Below are 16,575 nucleotides of genomic sequence, written 5' to 3'. Positions count from 1 at the left end.
GGAAATTGTTTACTGAGAAAATATTGGTGGTAGGTGAACAGCTGGACTGGATGATCTTGGAGAAGTTTTTCAACCTTGGTGATTCTATGATTCTATAAAATTACAATCAACTACCAGCAAATTAGACAAAACTGAAGTCTTTGTTCTTCCACATTTAGAAATTTCCAATAGTTTTAAATACTTCAAAGAATGATAAGCTGTACAAGCTGTACAGTATAGTATGAAAGTCATCATATGTAAGTTATGTGGAAAGCAAATTATTATTGGTGAGCAATGTACCAATAGTCTGTATTTTGTGCCTTCCCACATCCTATCCTTGCATGTCTTGTTACATTGGGATATATAGCAGGTGGATGGCAAGCTGGACATGAGCCAGCAATGTGCACTCACAGTCAAGAAAGCCAACACTATCCAGGGCTGCATGAAAAAAAGCATGGCCAGCAGGTCAAGGAATCCAGCCCATCTACTCTGTGCTGGTGAAACCTCACCCGGAGTACTGCATCCAGAGGGGGAGTCCTCAGTACAGGAAGATATGGACCTGTTGGAGTGCATCCAGAGGAGGGCAACAAAAGTGATCCAAGGAATGGAACATCTCTCCTAGGAGAACATGATGAAACATCTGGGGCTGTTCAGCCTGGAGAGGAAAAAACTCCAAAAAAAAAAGCCTGATAGCAGCCTTTCAGTATCTAAAGAGGGGACGTAAGAAAGAAGCGTGCAAAGTCATTAGCAGGGTCGGTGGTGATAGAACAAGGGGAAATGAGTTCAAACTTAAAGAGGGTAGATGTAGGTTGGATATAAGGAAGAAGTCTTTTACAGTGAGGGTGGTGAGGCACTAGACATTTTTCCCAGAGATACCTCATCCCTGGAGACATTCACAGTCAGGCTGGATGGGGCTCTGAGCACCTGATCTAGATATGGTTATCACTGTTCACTGCAGGGGAGTTGGACCAGATGACCTTTAAAAGTCCCTTCCAACTCTAAAGATTCTCTGTTCTCTGATTTTAAATGCATGTTGCCTCCAATTAAACATATTTTTTCATTAGAATTGATTAATCTGTTCTTTAAAATGGAGATGTTTTTGTAAGATGTGTTTTCTTCACGTGTTAATCCTTTTTCAACTTTAAAAATATATGGATCATTTGCAGCAAACATGCAGATCAGTATTTGTATAAATGAACGGCTTAAGATAATGAAATAATGCCATTATTTTTTCAACATATGCATGTATTTTGATGCATAAGTGCTCACAAATTCCCAACTCCATTTTTTATTTCACGTCAGCCTTTTTATATTCAAACAGCTATTGGAACAGATGCATAAATCAGGCATTTATGCATGAAGAAATAAGAGTTTCTATTTTGAAAACAAGCAAAAATAGTTCAAAACAATAGGGAAAAACCACAATGACTGTGTAAATAATGTAAACATCTCCTGGGAAAAGGATAAAAATTCATTTAAAGATTCTAAGTTACAGCCTTCAAAATAACCAATCCATTTAAGTCTTGCCAACTCAAATATTACATGCCATATACAATTCAGGTGGGGAAAATCAATTAATTTCCTAATGTTTATACTTCATAACAGTTGCAGAATTTCAACAATGCTTCTGCACTTCTTATCTCTCCATCAGTTCAACCTCCAGTCCAATGAACATTCAACTGCACAGGCAAAAGTTGGATCAGCAGGGATTTAGGAAGAAATTTCCTACCTCAGCATTACTGTTATTCAGAGTAATCAAGGCTATCCTCTTTGTAAGAAATTTCTTTGACAGCACTGACTAGCCTGATCTCTCCGAGTTCCTTCTGTGCATATACATAATCTTCTGTTTTGCTTTTTTTTTTTTTTTTTTTTGAAATCTTTGTGACAGCGGGTAACAATGCTCTTTTCTGATACACTCACCAGAAGAGAAAAACGTCTGTTTTAAGATATGATTGACCCCTAGTAAAAGAACAGTTATGTTCCAGGTAATTGTAAGCTATATATGAAATGAAGAGCTATGCACTAGATACTGTGTATCAGAACACCTCTGAAATCAGAGTAACGTCACAAATTCCTGATAGTTTGTTATTTAAACTCTCCAAGAAAATGTGTTGGTTATATTCATCTAAGAATGATGATTAAGTGAATTAGTAGCATCAAGATACACAAAAATATTAAAAAGAATAAATACCTTAATAAGATTTTATTTGTTTTTATTTTAGCAATTTGAAAGAACATCAAAGGAATTATTATCTCAAGATTTAACAATAGCTTTCAGCTTATTGAATTTTAAAGAAAATAAAATTATTTTGCTTGCTTGTGAATTAAGCAGTTTTACTCCTGTGTTTTATTTAACATAAAATGTACATAATTTGAAATTGTTATATTGGTTTAAGCTACATTTTATTACATAGATACATATGCATTATATATGTATATTTTGATTTCATGTTTGCTAAAAGTATGATGACTCCCTAAAAAGCTCACAGGTCAAAATTCTTCATTTTTCTATTAAATAAATTTGCCAGTTACCATATTTTAAGCAGTTTTTACTTATGTCCCAGATAAACAAAATGTTCAGAAAAAAAAACTCATTCCTATGGATAGCTCTAAGTAGGTCTTCTTATCATTACTGGACCTGGTATATTAGTATAGGTGCTGAAATAAAAATTTTGTACATTAAGCTTCTTTCCTTTTTTCTCTCTTCTCCTTTACCTTTTTTTTTTTTTTTCTTTTTTCTTTCCTTTCTTCTCTTTTTCTCTTTCCTTTTCTTTACTTTTTGTATATTAGTGTATAGGTTTATGTCACTATAGATGTATGTCACTATAGATGTATATACCAGGTGTATATATATATTAGTATAGGTGCATATACCAGGTATATTAGCAAACATGGTATATTAGTACAAGTGCCAACATAAACATTTCTTACATTAAGCTTGCTTTCTCTTTTTCTCTTTTCTTTTGTCTTTTCTCTTTAAAGGAACTGCATATCTAGCTCCCAGGTGCATTTCTATTCCATTGGGTTTAGTCCTTTATATAAATCGGGATTTACATCCCCCCCCCCCCCCAAAAAAAAAGGTGTTTAGTTTTATATTTTAATTTCTTCCAATTTAAATTCTAAGTCTAAGGAGATTTCTATATATTTTATTTATTTATTTATTTATTTAATTTCTTCTAAGTTCTACAATGTACCAGCAAGCTGAAAATCAAAGGGAGTAATATTTTCCATAAACTGAAAATTTAAATCATGGAGCTCACTGTCACAGAGTATTACAATGGAAGTAGAAAGTCTAGATGTACTAGAGGACAACTCTGTGGAAGCAAAGTGCTTCAAGGGCTGCCAGCCACAATGATGCACCTGCAGTTAGGAAGTTCCTCTGCCATGAGGAGAAGAAAAGGGAGGTGCTAACAGAATAAGACTTCATTCTCACATTTTTTTTCCAAGTATCTTCATCTGTCCACAATTGCAGCTGGAACACTGGCACAGCTCCCACCTCTGCTCTGACCTAAGTGAATGCCCTCTAGTTTTCACCTTATATGTTGATGTTAAAGGCAAAGGAATAAAGTCTCTGCTCAGGCAACACATAACATGATTGTGTTAGTGTCTGAGAAGAGAGGCAGAACAGTTGAAAAATAATTTACTGAAATCATGGGAACAGTTAATTAAAATAGTGCAACAATTACAATTGTGAAGAGGGTGTGAGCTAATAACACCTGTGAATGCCATCGTAAACTGATCATGAGGGATGAGGTATCCATTTTTTAAACAATACCTGTGTGTACTATAGTGCCTAGTGCTGAATCAACATTTAACCAAATCTAGTAACAGGACTGTGTTTTCTTATACATACTGCTAAAAGATGTAATATTACTTCCTGTAGCTATGGAGACCTTTGCTCTCGTTAGTGCTGCTATTCCATTTGACTGTAACCCTGAATAATCTTTAAAGAATGTTTTTAGTCATGGGCCCTTCACCTTCTGGTGATTTCATCCAGATACAATTTCCACAGGCATTACTGAGTTAGACAGAATAAAAGAAAGGACCATCTGAATAAAATAAAATGTCACCATTAAATTGGCTTTTGTAGCTTAAGGTATAATGTAATGATATTTTCCCAACAGCTGCTTTGAGTTGAATTTGAAGTTTTGAAAACCCTTTGCATCTGATTCAAGTAATAAAATGCAGGTTGTGTTACTTCCTCCTTCTGTGTCGTATACAATAAGCAAAATGTTGATACTTTACATGCAACTGGTGGTCATTACGAATTTTTACTGTACGTTAACATTATTTGCTGACTGCAGCATTTGATAAATCAGTCACTGAATGAAAAATTTGTTAAAAAATATAGGAACTAATGGTCATTATTTTGGAATTAAAGCAGTATTTCTCCTGATTTCTGTTGTTTATAAAATATCACCTGTAACTTAATGTTTATATTTTCATTTCTTTCAATTTTTACAACTCAATTGGAATAAAACAAGTGCACAATTCTACATATCTTCATGTTTTACCTTTCTTCCCAGGGATTTTAAAATATTTTACAAGCTGAAGTACAAACTAGACAAAGGGATCACTTCACCAAGCACTGAAGTACAGCCATCCCTGAGGTGAAATGTAGCAACTACTATTCAGTAGATACAACCAATATGTAAGAATTTAAGGCAGAGAAGGAAAAAAATTATATACGCATACACAAAAATTATATACACAACATATATTATATACGTATGAAATATATTATCTGAGTTGAAATAAACACCTGTGGTTGAAGTAACATGCCCCACACTCTCTTAGTGAAGTTCACTTCTTAGTGTATCTAAAATAGGACTCTTCTTCCTTCAACCTATTATGATACTAAGGTAGTTGGCTGGTAAATATTATACAAACAGTGAGTATTTTATAATTTTATAAATGATCAAGATAGACAAAGAATGTAAAGGGGAAACTGAAGCCCAATAACACATGAAGATCAAATTCAGGAAGGAAGACAGGTCTGCTTCATTTGCACTGTCCAACTTCTCCAGTCATACTCTTTCTCAGTATGACCAACATACTTGATCAAAAAAGGAAGATTTTAACTATATTGTTCAGCATCTGCTGCAAAAACTTAATCTCATGCATTTTACAGTTTAAAAAGATTCAAAAGGATACCAACAGAAGGACTTTAAGAGTTAGGAAATTAGATGTTTTCAGAAGGTAGCTGGAGGAAGAACTGATACATGACATAAGAAAGCAAAAAACATGTTAGCAAGATCTCTTACATGTGATGGCATACAACAACGGGAAAACAGGAAAGCACTGTCCAATAAAGTCAAAGAGAATCAGAAAAAGACTAAAAAAGCTGGCTACAGAAAGATGAGGATATGAACAAATGAACCAGCAGTGTAGAGTCTAAAAAAGTAAAAATGAAAGTTTAAGAAGGTGTATGAGACAGAGTACAAGGGAACAAAAGAATAAGTGAAATGCAATGAGAAATAAAACACAAATCCCCATTGCATTTTCTTAGGTTAGTGCTGACCCAAGCTGATGAAATGACAAACACAAAGCATCCTTGATTTCATGCAGAACATATTCTTTGTGGAAGTGATTTTTCACTTGCATTTTGTTATCTGGTTTCCCTGGAGGACATGACAGGTTAGTGCCAGTTCAGTTCCTTATAAATGCACTGATGCATTTCCAACACTGTCAATTCTTTGCTCCAGAAGGAATGTCAAAGCATGAGGCAATCACATTACAGAAACTGGGCATTTACTGTGACTCAGGTATCTTCATCTTTGAAACATCAGAAAAAGACACAAGTTGTAAAAAGAGATATGCTAGCACACCTAAAGGAGCATGACTGTGGTTTTCATTAGGCATCAATACCTACTGGAATATTGGTTATGCTAAAAAAAAACCCTGCAAGATTCTTCAGTGTGAGAACATAAGATCTAGGAAATTAAGAAATGTGAAAAGCACATAACAAATTTGAGCTTAGATTTGAAAATTTTGTATGATTTTTTTCCCCCTAGTTTTGTTTGTTCTGTGTTCATTACTTTTATGTTATTTTGTATCCATAGTAAAAAAGTGAAATAGTCTAAATATGTTTAGTTTGCAAAAACTACTCAAAGACAAGTTCTCATCTCAATGACATTTGAAGCTACACACACTTCAGAATTATGAAAATTTTACTAGACTTTTAAAACAACTAAAACAAAACACAGCGCATCTCATATTGTTCCAAACTAGATATGTTAACCAGTTCATGAATATAGCCAAATAGTCATACACCTTTAATGAAAAATCATGAAAAAATTGTTATTTTTTATTTTTCAATAAAAGTTTGGAAATAAAAATAATTATACTTAGAAAACTATCATTGCATAACTAAACGTATTAGTGAAAATATAGAATTAGCATGAGAATTCACTGTAATTGTTTTCACTCATTTTAATTACAAGTCACACACATAAATGACCTGATGATCAATCTTTCAAATAATTCCCTCTGAAAAAATCTGTAACCTAGCAGCAGGTCTAATGCGATTGTACTGATTTTGACCAGATTAGAGTTAATTTTCTTCCTAATATTCTGTACGGTGGTTTTTTTTGATTTGTGATGGAAAGCAGTGTTGATAACACACCAGTCTTTTAGCTGTTGCTGAACTGTGCCTTCTCTGTTTCTCATGCTGCTTCACCAGTGAGGGGCTGGGAGTGCTCAAGGAACTGGAAGGGAAAGAGCCATCCAAGCTGACCCAAACTGACCAAAGAAATATTACACACAGTATGACATCATGCTTGGCAATAAAAGGTGGGTAAGATTTTTTTATGGGAACTGTTGCTTGGGGGTTAGATGGGCATAAGTTGGTTGATGGTGATTGCTTTGGCATCACTGTTTTTACTTTGTTTTGTTTTGTTTTGTTTTCTGTCTTATTTTTTCTTCTTTACTTGTTAAGCTTTTTCTCAACTCACAAGTGTTGTCACTTTGTCCTTCTTATTCTGTTGTACATCCCACTAGGGCAGAGTGAGTGAGAGGCTGCGTGGGGCTTACTGCTTGCTGGGATTCACCCAGAATGGGGACATAAATATTTCCACAGATCAATGGGATTTTTCTAGTATTTGCGAATCACTGATGTTGATTATACTCATCATGCACAGAAAAAAATAAAATCATCCTCCTTCTAATTATTAGATTTTTTCATAATCTTCTTTTTATTACAAGTATTCATCATTAGACATTATAATTGCCAAGTAGGCCTTATCCTGCAGTTAGCTGATTATTTCCTGTTAAACATTTGCACTCTTTCCAGGTCCTGTTGTAATATTCCACTGTCATAAAAGAGGGTAAATTACAACAAATTTATTTATCTTTATAAAGGTATTGTACTTTTTCACTAAAAGAAACTCAATAGAAACAAAGCAACCTTTTTTCTCTGCAAGACATCATGCTTGCAAACAGCCCACAGCACAGTTGAGCACCATGAAAAAATTTGCTGAGGATACATTCCGATCCTGTATCCAGACCATTGATAAAAATGCTGAATGGGAGTGGCTCTAGAATTAAGTGGGGGACACCATTAGTGGATAGCCACCAGCCAGATGTAGACCCATTCAGTACAATCCTTTGATTTTTGCTTCAGTTTGCCAAAAGAATAATGTGAGGCATGATATATATTTTTTATTTGTAGGTGTTCTCTTCCTCGTGCCTTTCTACTCTTATAAATGACCGGACAAATGACGTTATTGCAAATGAAACTTAGAATATCCCTTCTTGTCTATGAACTCATTGTGCAAGGAATATCTGACATCACTCCACCTAACTGAAAGTTAATGTTCAAAGAGCCTGATGCAGACCCACTGAAGTCCATAGAAAAGCTATTTTTATTGATTTTGGGGGAGTTTTGGACCAAGTATAAAAAGTCCAGAACTCAGATGTCTTTTGAACAAGAAAAAGTGCAAGGAAGTACCCTGTGAAATTCAGTGTCTCCTTTTCAACATCCACATAAGGAAATCAGACAACCTAACAGCATGGTTTCTTATTCCTTTCTATTAACCCAGGCATATATTTATCTTGATGAATCTGATTCAATCATTTCTATAATCTCCTTGATTTATTCTCTTACCCTGAGATATACTTCCAGCAACCACAAGAAATTAAGTGGCTGTGAATCACTGAAGAACGACACACCTTATTTGAGGTTAAATTTCTCAGTTGTGTCACTGATTCTTGTCTGGTCTCTGGGTGGCTGACCATTACACCCTCTATTGTGTGCTTGGATTTGGGAATGAAGTGCTATTAGATGATCATAACTTGACACACTGACTTCAGTTTAGCATTTCATCATTAATAATTATTATCTGCATTTCGTTATTCTTGGCAATCATGCATTCTGTTTTCTCTAGACTGCCTTTGAAATCATCATTTGCAAATTCAGTAACTGCCTATTCAAAGTCATACACTCTTTGCTGACACAACAAATCTGTTAGATAAGCCAACTTTTGAAAATGTCACAAAGATGTGCATTTTGTATTTGGTAAACAAAATGGAAGAGCATATGTGTAATAAATACTCCAAAATGAGACTCATTGCACATATCCATTTCAAAAGTATGTATGTTGTATGCCCAGATTCCTGTTCTGGAAGGACTGACATAATGGAGAGGCAAGACCAGCAGCTATGTTAATATTTATTTATTTATTTATTTATTTATTTATTGGTATTTACAACATGGTCAGCCAAACTTTAAATTATGAGGACAAAACAAAATACTGAAAAGTGTTTCACAAAGTTGGCGCTACACATTCCTTGCAAGCTGAGAGGGGGATTTGACAAAGTTTCCAGCATTTTGTAACAGTGATTAACTCCATCATAATAACAACGTTTTCTTAATGCATCTTTCAGGGGTATAATTATATCTAGTATCACTAGAATGCCAGCTGAGACTTATTATTCCTTGTAGCATGTGCTATGCTACTACAATAAAGAGAGCCACTTCATGCTCTGTACACACAAGATCTGGATACATACCATCCCCTGCATCTCTGTGTTCCATTTGTATGGGAAACGCACATGCTAAATGAAGGGCTGTGCTAAACCTTAACCAGTTCCAGGATCTGGAAACAGGAAGATCAAGGCTGTGCTATAGAATTGATTTACCCTGCTGCAGAATGAAAGAGTTTTTCCCCCACCATTCTTCATATGTTGTACAGAGACTGAGAAAGTTGTTAGTTTTTCTTTTTCCATTGTGCCAATTTTATGGTAATGCTCACTTTTCTAAAGCTTGCAGAGAAATGTTGTGAGATTAAACCTTAAACATTTTCATATGTTTGATATATATATGCATGTGTGTGTGTGTGTATAAGACAGAGAGGGAAGAAAAGAATAAAAAAACAACAAAAAAAGCCCAATCTTCTACAAAACAATCCTACCCAAGGATCAAATTAGCCAACAAATCCAGCTGGGTTGCCTGATCCTCCACTGTGTAAATGCTCACAGTCCTACTGAAGGTAATAGCAACTCTTAGTTGTGCCAGCTGGGGATCTAGCCCATGAGGCCATAAAGCAAACAAGGTAAAAAATCCCATCAACCTAGACATAATACATATAATTTAGGCTACCTCCAAGGGCTCCTAAGCTAATAAAATCTGAATTGAAAGCAAGGACATAATTAGCTCTATTTGTGTCATATTTAATTTTATCAGTGATTTGCCTAATTGGCTTTTTTTTTTTTTTTTTTTTTTTTTTTTTTTTTTCCTATCTGTTTTCATTGTTTTCAGGATTTAGTCACTTTCTACTTGTATTCTTGCCAGAGATTTGATGGTACTGCTATTCTCTGGAGTTACCCTTTGTGGGAAGGAATCATTTCCCGATTTACACCAGGACAACTAAGCACAGAAGGGTGGATTCATTACTACATATCTGTTCCTGTATTCATTGTAGCAATTGGAAAATGAAATACTGGATTGCCAGACTGTTTGAATTTTTACTTATTTTTATGTATTCTGTGCCCATATACACATATTCTAAATGTATGAGCACAGTGAAACAACTGTTAAACATACCTGTCTGAAAGGCAGGAAATTTCTACATTAAGATCATGTTGCTCCCTTGAATTCACCACGTTCTCTCTTTCTTCTGTTTGACTACTTTATAACATCCATAAGATCTATACTGCTATTTTATATTCCAGTGTTTAAACAATAATGAATAAATTATGTTTAAAAAAAAAAAAAATCAGCATTCTTGTTACAGCTTGAAGTAGCTTGATAAATTGTTTGGTAGACATTCATTTTTGATGTGAAATAAATAGGATTCTACTATATTTGATTTCACTTAATATATATTATGAAGAAGAAACATAATATCCACTCGTGAAACCAGCTTGAAGATTGATAGATATAATATGTTGCATTATGTACTATGGGCAAAATACAGTTAATTAAAATGAAAGATTAGGACCAAATGAAATATGAACTCATTGAGACCTGAAATTTTACATGTACAGGGCCTGATTCTAATTTACTTGAGCTGATGTAGAATGTGAGTAACAGGAATAACAATCAGGCCACACCTCTAAAATGAATATAACTGATAGGATTACACTTTTCATTGTCTTGAAATGAAGAGAAAGACTGCAATCAAAACCAAGCAAAGAAATGTGTGTTACCACAATTAAATTACTTCCGTGGTTTTCCTTTGCCACAGTGCAGTCACTATTGGGTGCGGTTTCCATTTCTGGTGCCCACACATTCAAAGGATTTCAGAGTGAAAAAAGAGATGGCACATATGATTTTTAACACAGGACTTTTGAATTTAGGTTTGGATTTATCACGTGTATTATTACACACCTAATAAAGGCATCTCAAGATTGGAGACTAGGTGCTGCAGAGTCTGTCTGTAGCTTATGTAGGTATTTCAATGGAAAGAAAGATTATTGTCCTGAAGGCAATAGTATTAATAGCGTCATCCAATGGAATTTATTACCTCATATGAGAGAGTACAGAGAACTTTATCTATTCCGAAATTAATCTGGAACAAATATTTGTTTCTTGGTTTTGTTTCAATTTAAAAATAAGGATAAAAAACAAGATGAGGTCTAAAATTTGTGGACAAATAACATAAATAAATGGCTGGAACTTAAGTCAGAAAAGTTAAAATTAGTATTTTAGAAATAGTAATGAACTGATGATTAAACCAAGCAAAACAACAACAGCAACAACAAAATCCAGGTTGTTACACGTGTTCTAATTCTACTCTGAAATACAAATAAACTCAGACTGAAGGAAATCCTCCATTACACCAGTTTAAATAAACAGCTTTATAACTGACTGTGACCAAGTTCTTCTCCTCCATTCCAAGAAATACAAAATCTACATGTTCTGCACCTCTTTCCAGCAATAAAACCATTCTGAATCACATGGGATCTCAACTCATAAATTCCTTTGAGCAGGTCACAAACTCTCTTCTAACATTTTTGTTATCTCTGTTATCTGAATATTAAATTCCATATATATGCAATAGATGGTAAAATCATTCAAAGACAGCAGATACAAGAATATAAAAATAACTACCATGTTTTTAAGGTTTAACCATCTACTTCCATCCAATGTCTTTGTGCTGTTTCAGGTACTGTACAGAGGATTTGGAGAATTGGCAGCTCTCTCCAGGTAACCATTCCCAGATCTTGGCATAAAGGTAGCTGGTGAATCAGAAGCCTTGTGGCTTTTTGCTTCAGAGCATGTTCTGGGAACAGAGCCTGGAGCACTGTTGTTGGTTGTTAGCAGCCCACGACAGAAACTATGCCCATGCTAACATAGACCTTACTAAAAAATAAAAAATAAAATAAAAAAGAATGACAAGAACCTCTCATCAGCTACTTTCACCTGTTGGCAAATGTAAAAACCCTAGAACATTTCTCAAATATAAGGCATTTTCATGAAGTTGTAGCATCATTTTAGGAAAAAAAAGAAAAAAAAAAGAATAAAAATTAAAAAAGCTAATTTCTTGATCAGTTGTTCATACTGTCATAGAATTCTGACAGTAAAATTCATACTGTTCATAATTTTAACACTGATCTGCACTACATAGATTTTTATATCTGTCTTTGTAAAGAGATTGACAATAAAGTAATGATTTTCTGAAATATTTCAATCCTGTTTTCCTAACTTCTACAATTTCAGATAATTAAAGGTAAATTAAGTCCAATCATTTCACCCAATTACATCCACATTGCCCATTTTATTACATGTGTCTAGGTTGACAGAATGAAGAATTGCCTTCCATAGAAGAAAAGCAAATTGTTGTCTATTCAAACTGCTGGGACAACATTTTAATTCTTAACACTTGATAAGCACTTAACATACAAGGACAAAATTACCTTAAAGAATCAAACCTTCTGTTCTTCAATTGGCTTCAGTAACTTGAAGCTTTTTAATTAACTACATCAGAGCAGTTTATTGCTTTAACTGGTTCTCTGTACCTTTGAGTCTTCTAAAGTATAAACCCTTTTATGTGGTAATAACATTCTATATAGGTTTCCAAGCAGTATAAAGGTACTGGTTTAGCCTATTTATGCTTAGCTCTCTACATCTGCTAAGTAATTGCTTTTTTCTTAAATGAAATATTAGAACACTAGAGCATGTACTTTGTATGTATAGACACTGTGGATAGTGTATAATGAAATCATTCATGCTGCAATAATTAAAGCTGTGTCAGCGTTTTCATTACAAACTCAATTTTTCAAGTGTTTATAATTCAACCATAAAAAATTGTCTTGGACTCTTTCCATCATATCTGAAGACTAAAAAAATATATCCATATAAAAGTTTACAAGTTTTGAGCACTTGTTTTGCAGGTGTAGGACTTAAAAACTGTTTTGCTTTACAAATGAAGTTTGACAAATAGCCACTGGCATTTTAAACCAAAACAAATTCAAAACACTTATAATTAACAGGTTCACAAAACTTTCCTTTTTGTGAGATGATGTTAATTGCTGTGAATGGGTATTTTCATTCCTCATCAAATTTGTGATTGCTCATGAATCCTGAACTGTTCATGATTCACGCATTGTTCATGGTAAATGCTAAGAATTTGTAAATATATAGCCTACATGATCCTTAATAACGTGGAGTGGCATTTTATGAATTTAAGGATATGTACGTTTAACTCTTTGTATAGTTGCTAAATCAAATTCTTATACTAAATCTAAGTACTGTGAAAATCAGTGTGAGTTTTGGCACAATTCCTCTCAGGAGACAGCAGTTATCTTGTTGTTTTTTTTTCTTTTTTTTTTCTTCTTTTTTTTTCCTTTTCACAGATCCAGTACAGCATGAGCATCAGCTGTGTATGCTTTCCCACAATACCCTGTTAATCTGCCTTAACCCTGGTGTGAAAGGAGTTATTTTAGTTATAAAAGAGTAGTTTGCTTATCACGCCATTAAATCTTTCTTCTCAGTCTACTAAAATGGCTGCCAAGCAACATTACTTGGGTAAAGTTTCTTGTATTAGGATAAATGGATTAACAGAATGACAATTCTGCAAAATCAAGGTTTCCTTGATATACTCTTATCATCTTACACATACACTCCTCATCTAGTGGAAATTTGGCCTGAGAAGACATGGAAGCACTGATCCATGGCACATAGCATCTTTGTGGATGTGTAAGCAGCTCTAACAGAACTGTTCTATGCAGTGCTGGACATCTCACAGTATTCTCAAATCTCTGTTCCATGAAACGGAAACTCTCATCATCTCTATTCAATTGTTTTTATTGCTATTTTCCTGCTAATGAGGTTGGATGTGTGATTTTTGCTCTCAAGTAGAGTAACCTTTGTAACTCCTCTCTCTCACATCACCAGACCAACATATTTTGAATAAGGAATACATTTAGGGTTACAAATAAACTAGTTCATTCAGAATTTTACAATACAAATGATTTAGGAGAGAAAGTTTAGAAAGGAAATCTTTGTTTGTCTAGAGGCACAAATCCTATGAATTAAAAAACTACATTATTAAAACTGCATAACATATCGGTCCTCCAGAAGGCATGCCTATTTGCACAGTGAGAAAATCTTTTCAGGAAATAAAAAAGCTTCCAATAGAAATCACATTACTTTGTACCATGCATGTTTCCTTCATTTTCTCAAATGTAAATTTTGAGAGTAACACTAATGTTATTACACAGGTATGACACACATCTGCGATATGCACTATGTGAATTTGCTGTGCTGAAATTTCAAAGACTGGTTTACATTTATGGAGCTTTTAAAGTACAGGCCAAACTTCTGGAAATTTAACAAACACATTTTTGACCTCAACCTTTCCGGTGTGCAGTATTGTTGGCCAATTTGTCCCAATTTTACAGGTTTTTAATTTTGAAGTTGTCAGAATAGCAAAAATTGTAGCTGGTGTTACTTAAAAACAGTTAAAAATAAGAATGGCAAGCCAAACTCAGCCCTGCTGTTAATTCCAGTGAAGTAAATGAGATAACACCTTGGTTGAGTTTAATTTGGTAAATTCAAATTAAGATTTTGAAGAAAAATAAGCAAACATCAAAGACAAAACAATCTTATTGCTGGGTCCAGTTGAATCTTTTTCTCACTATTATCATGATTCTGATTCATGATTTCCTTACCACTTTTTTCTGAGGTTTTACACCATAGTATAAGCTGTTGAATCAAACTCATAATCACCGTGCATGAGGTTTCTGCATATCATGGGGTTCATATATCTTTACTGCCCTTTGAAGAGTAGCAGTAAAAAAAAAAAAAAAAAAAAAAAAAAAAAGCACCAACAGCTTTTCCCATTAATCATTTCAAGTGAACTTGCTTTTTTTAGAACAAGGACAGAGTCATGTTGGTCTTAAAATGCAGTTACTGTTTCCCTTATTTGTTTTAAAAACATTTGAACTTCAATACGTCATAGGAAGAAAAGGATAATACTCATCTTTGCTCTAAAGTATGATATTTGATTTCTTCCTTCTGTTTTGCTGTCATCAATTAAGAATACTTACATCTTCTGCTAACAGTATCCAAACTGCTTGCTGTCATGGAAGACCTATTTACTAGCAAGTTTAAGAAATTCTACCTGAAAAATTGGTATTTAAACATTAAAATAATATTTCAGAATGACAATATTGCTTCAAACACTTTATATAAACATTCATATATTAAGAAAAAATTATCAACAGTCAACAGATCAACATCTCTTTACTGTAATACCTCTGAATTTAATAAACTAAAATAACTTTATGGTATTTTAAGACTTTCATTCTGGTACAGTTCAGTGAGACACAGTATATAATCATATTCTGAATGCATTAAGAACCTTAAAAAAAAAATAAAAAATCACAGAGTGGTTTAGTTCTAGTGGACGCAGCAGCCTGGTAACAATAAATTTTCTTTTATATTCAGATTCCTGAAATAGAATCATAATGGTATATCTTTAGATTTGACCTATTTGATGTTAAACATTATTTAGAAAGTGTGTGCCAAACATTCACCACCCAATCCTGATTATCACTGGATGTGATCTCTCTAGATCAAAGGTTTGATCTCCAGGGCAGGACCTAAAATGTCCCGCTAAGTTACAGCTCTTGAATTAGATCAGCAATGATTCTTAATGTAAGAACGAAAACTACATTATGTTCAATCTTACAGAACTAAGCAAGACTAGTGAAGTAAAATCCACAAACTTGTGGTATACTGATGTAAATAATTTGTGATTTTAGTGTAAATAGCATTAACAATACTGTTAACTAGTTTTGCAGTGCATTGACCTTGGCAGAACAAAAACTTGAACTAGCTTAGAATTGTTGCTTGATATGAAGAATAATAATACTTGAAGAGAAACTGATTTCTTATGGAAAATATTTTGGATTTGTGAAATATACATGATTTGAGGTTTTCCTGTAACCCTAGCTAATATCCCGGTAATCCTTTGATGCTCATCTGTAAGGCACTGTTATGCCTATAAGCACTATTTCTACATCTTTTTCAGTTTAAGACTCATTAAATCTTTAGCAGCCATGAGTAACAGTATTAAAGAAGATAATACAGGACTCATTGTGCCATACAGTACCTACAGTACAGTAGTAAAAGGGAGTAAAATTAAAGACTTCTGTAGAAATGTTAGTTATAGAAAGAAAAAAAACAAAACACCTCATTTAATATTTCTGTCTTCAATGGACTTTTGTTAGTGAACAATATGGTGAAATGATGTCTATCAACAAAATAGTTTCAGTATGACTACTGATTAATTAACAAATTCTTTTTTTTAAGTGTTAAACACTATGCTTCCATTATACAATGCAAGCATTACTTTCAATTTGCTATTGGTCTTTCTAATGAATATGGAATTAACAAAGTTAAAAATCTTAAGTATCTGTTCTTTTAATTTTCTCAGGATTGTATTCATGCATTTAAACAAAAAATCAAATGAGGATAAATTTGGGGCTTGAGTATTTAGGTAAATAAACTATGCAGTCAAATATGAATAATTGCTCAGAACTTTAGATTTCATTATCTCTTCATACACAAAATTATTTGTGAAAGTGAGTATTATAGTCATTCCAGTAACCGATGTATTGCTATAAATGAGATTGTCAACACTAAATAGC

The sequence above is a fragment of the Phasianus colchicus genome, chromosome 1 (genome assembly GCF_987193195.1).
Source record: "Phasianus colchicus chromosome 1, bPhaCol1.hap1.1, whole genome shotgun sequence".
Classification (NCBI taxonomy): domain Eukaryota; kingdom Metazoa; phylum Chordata; class Aves; order Galliformes; family Phasianidae; genus Phasianus; species Phasianus colchicus.
Note: the sequence above shows the minus strand (reverse complement) of the source record.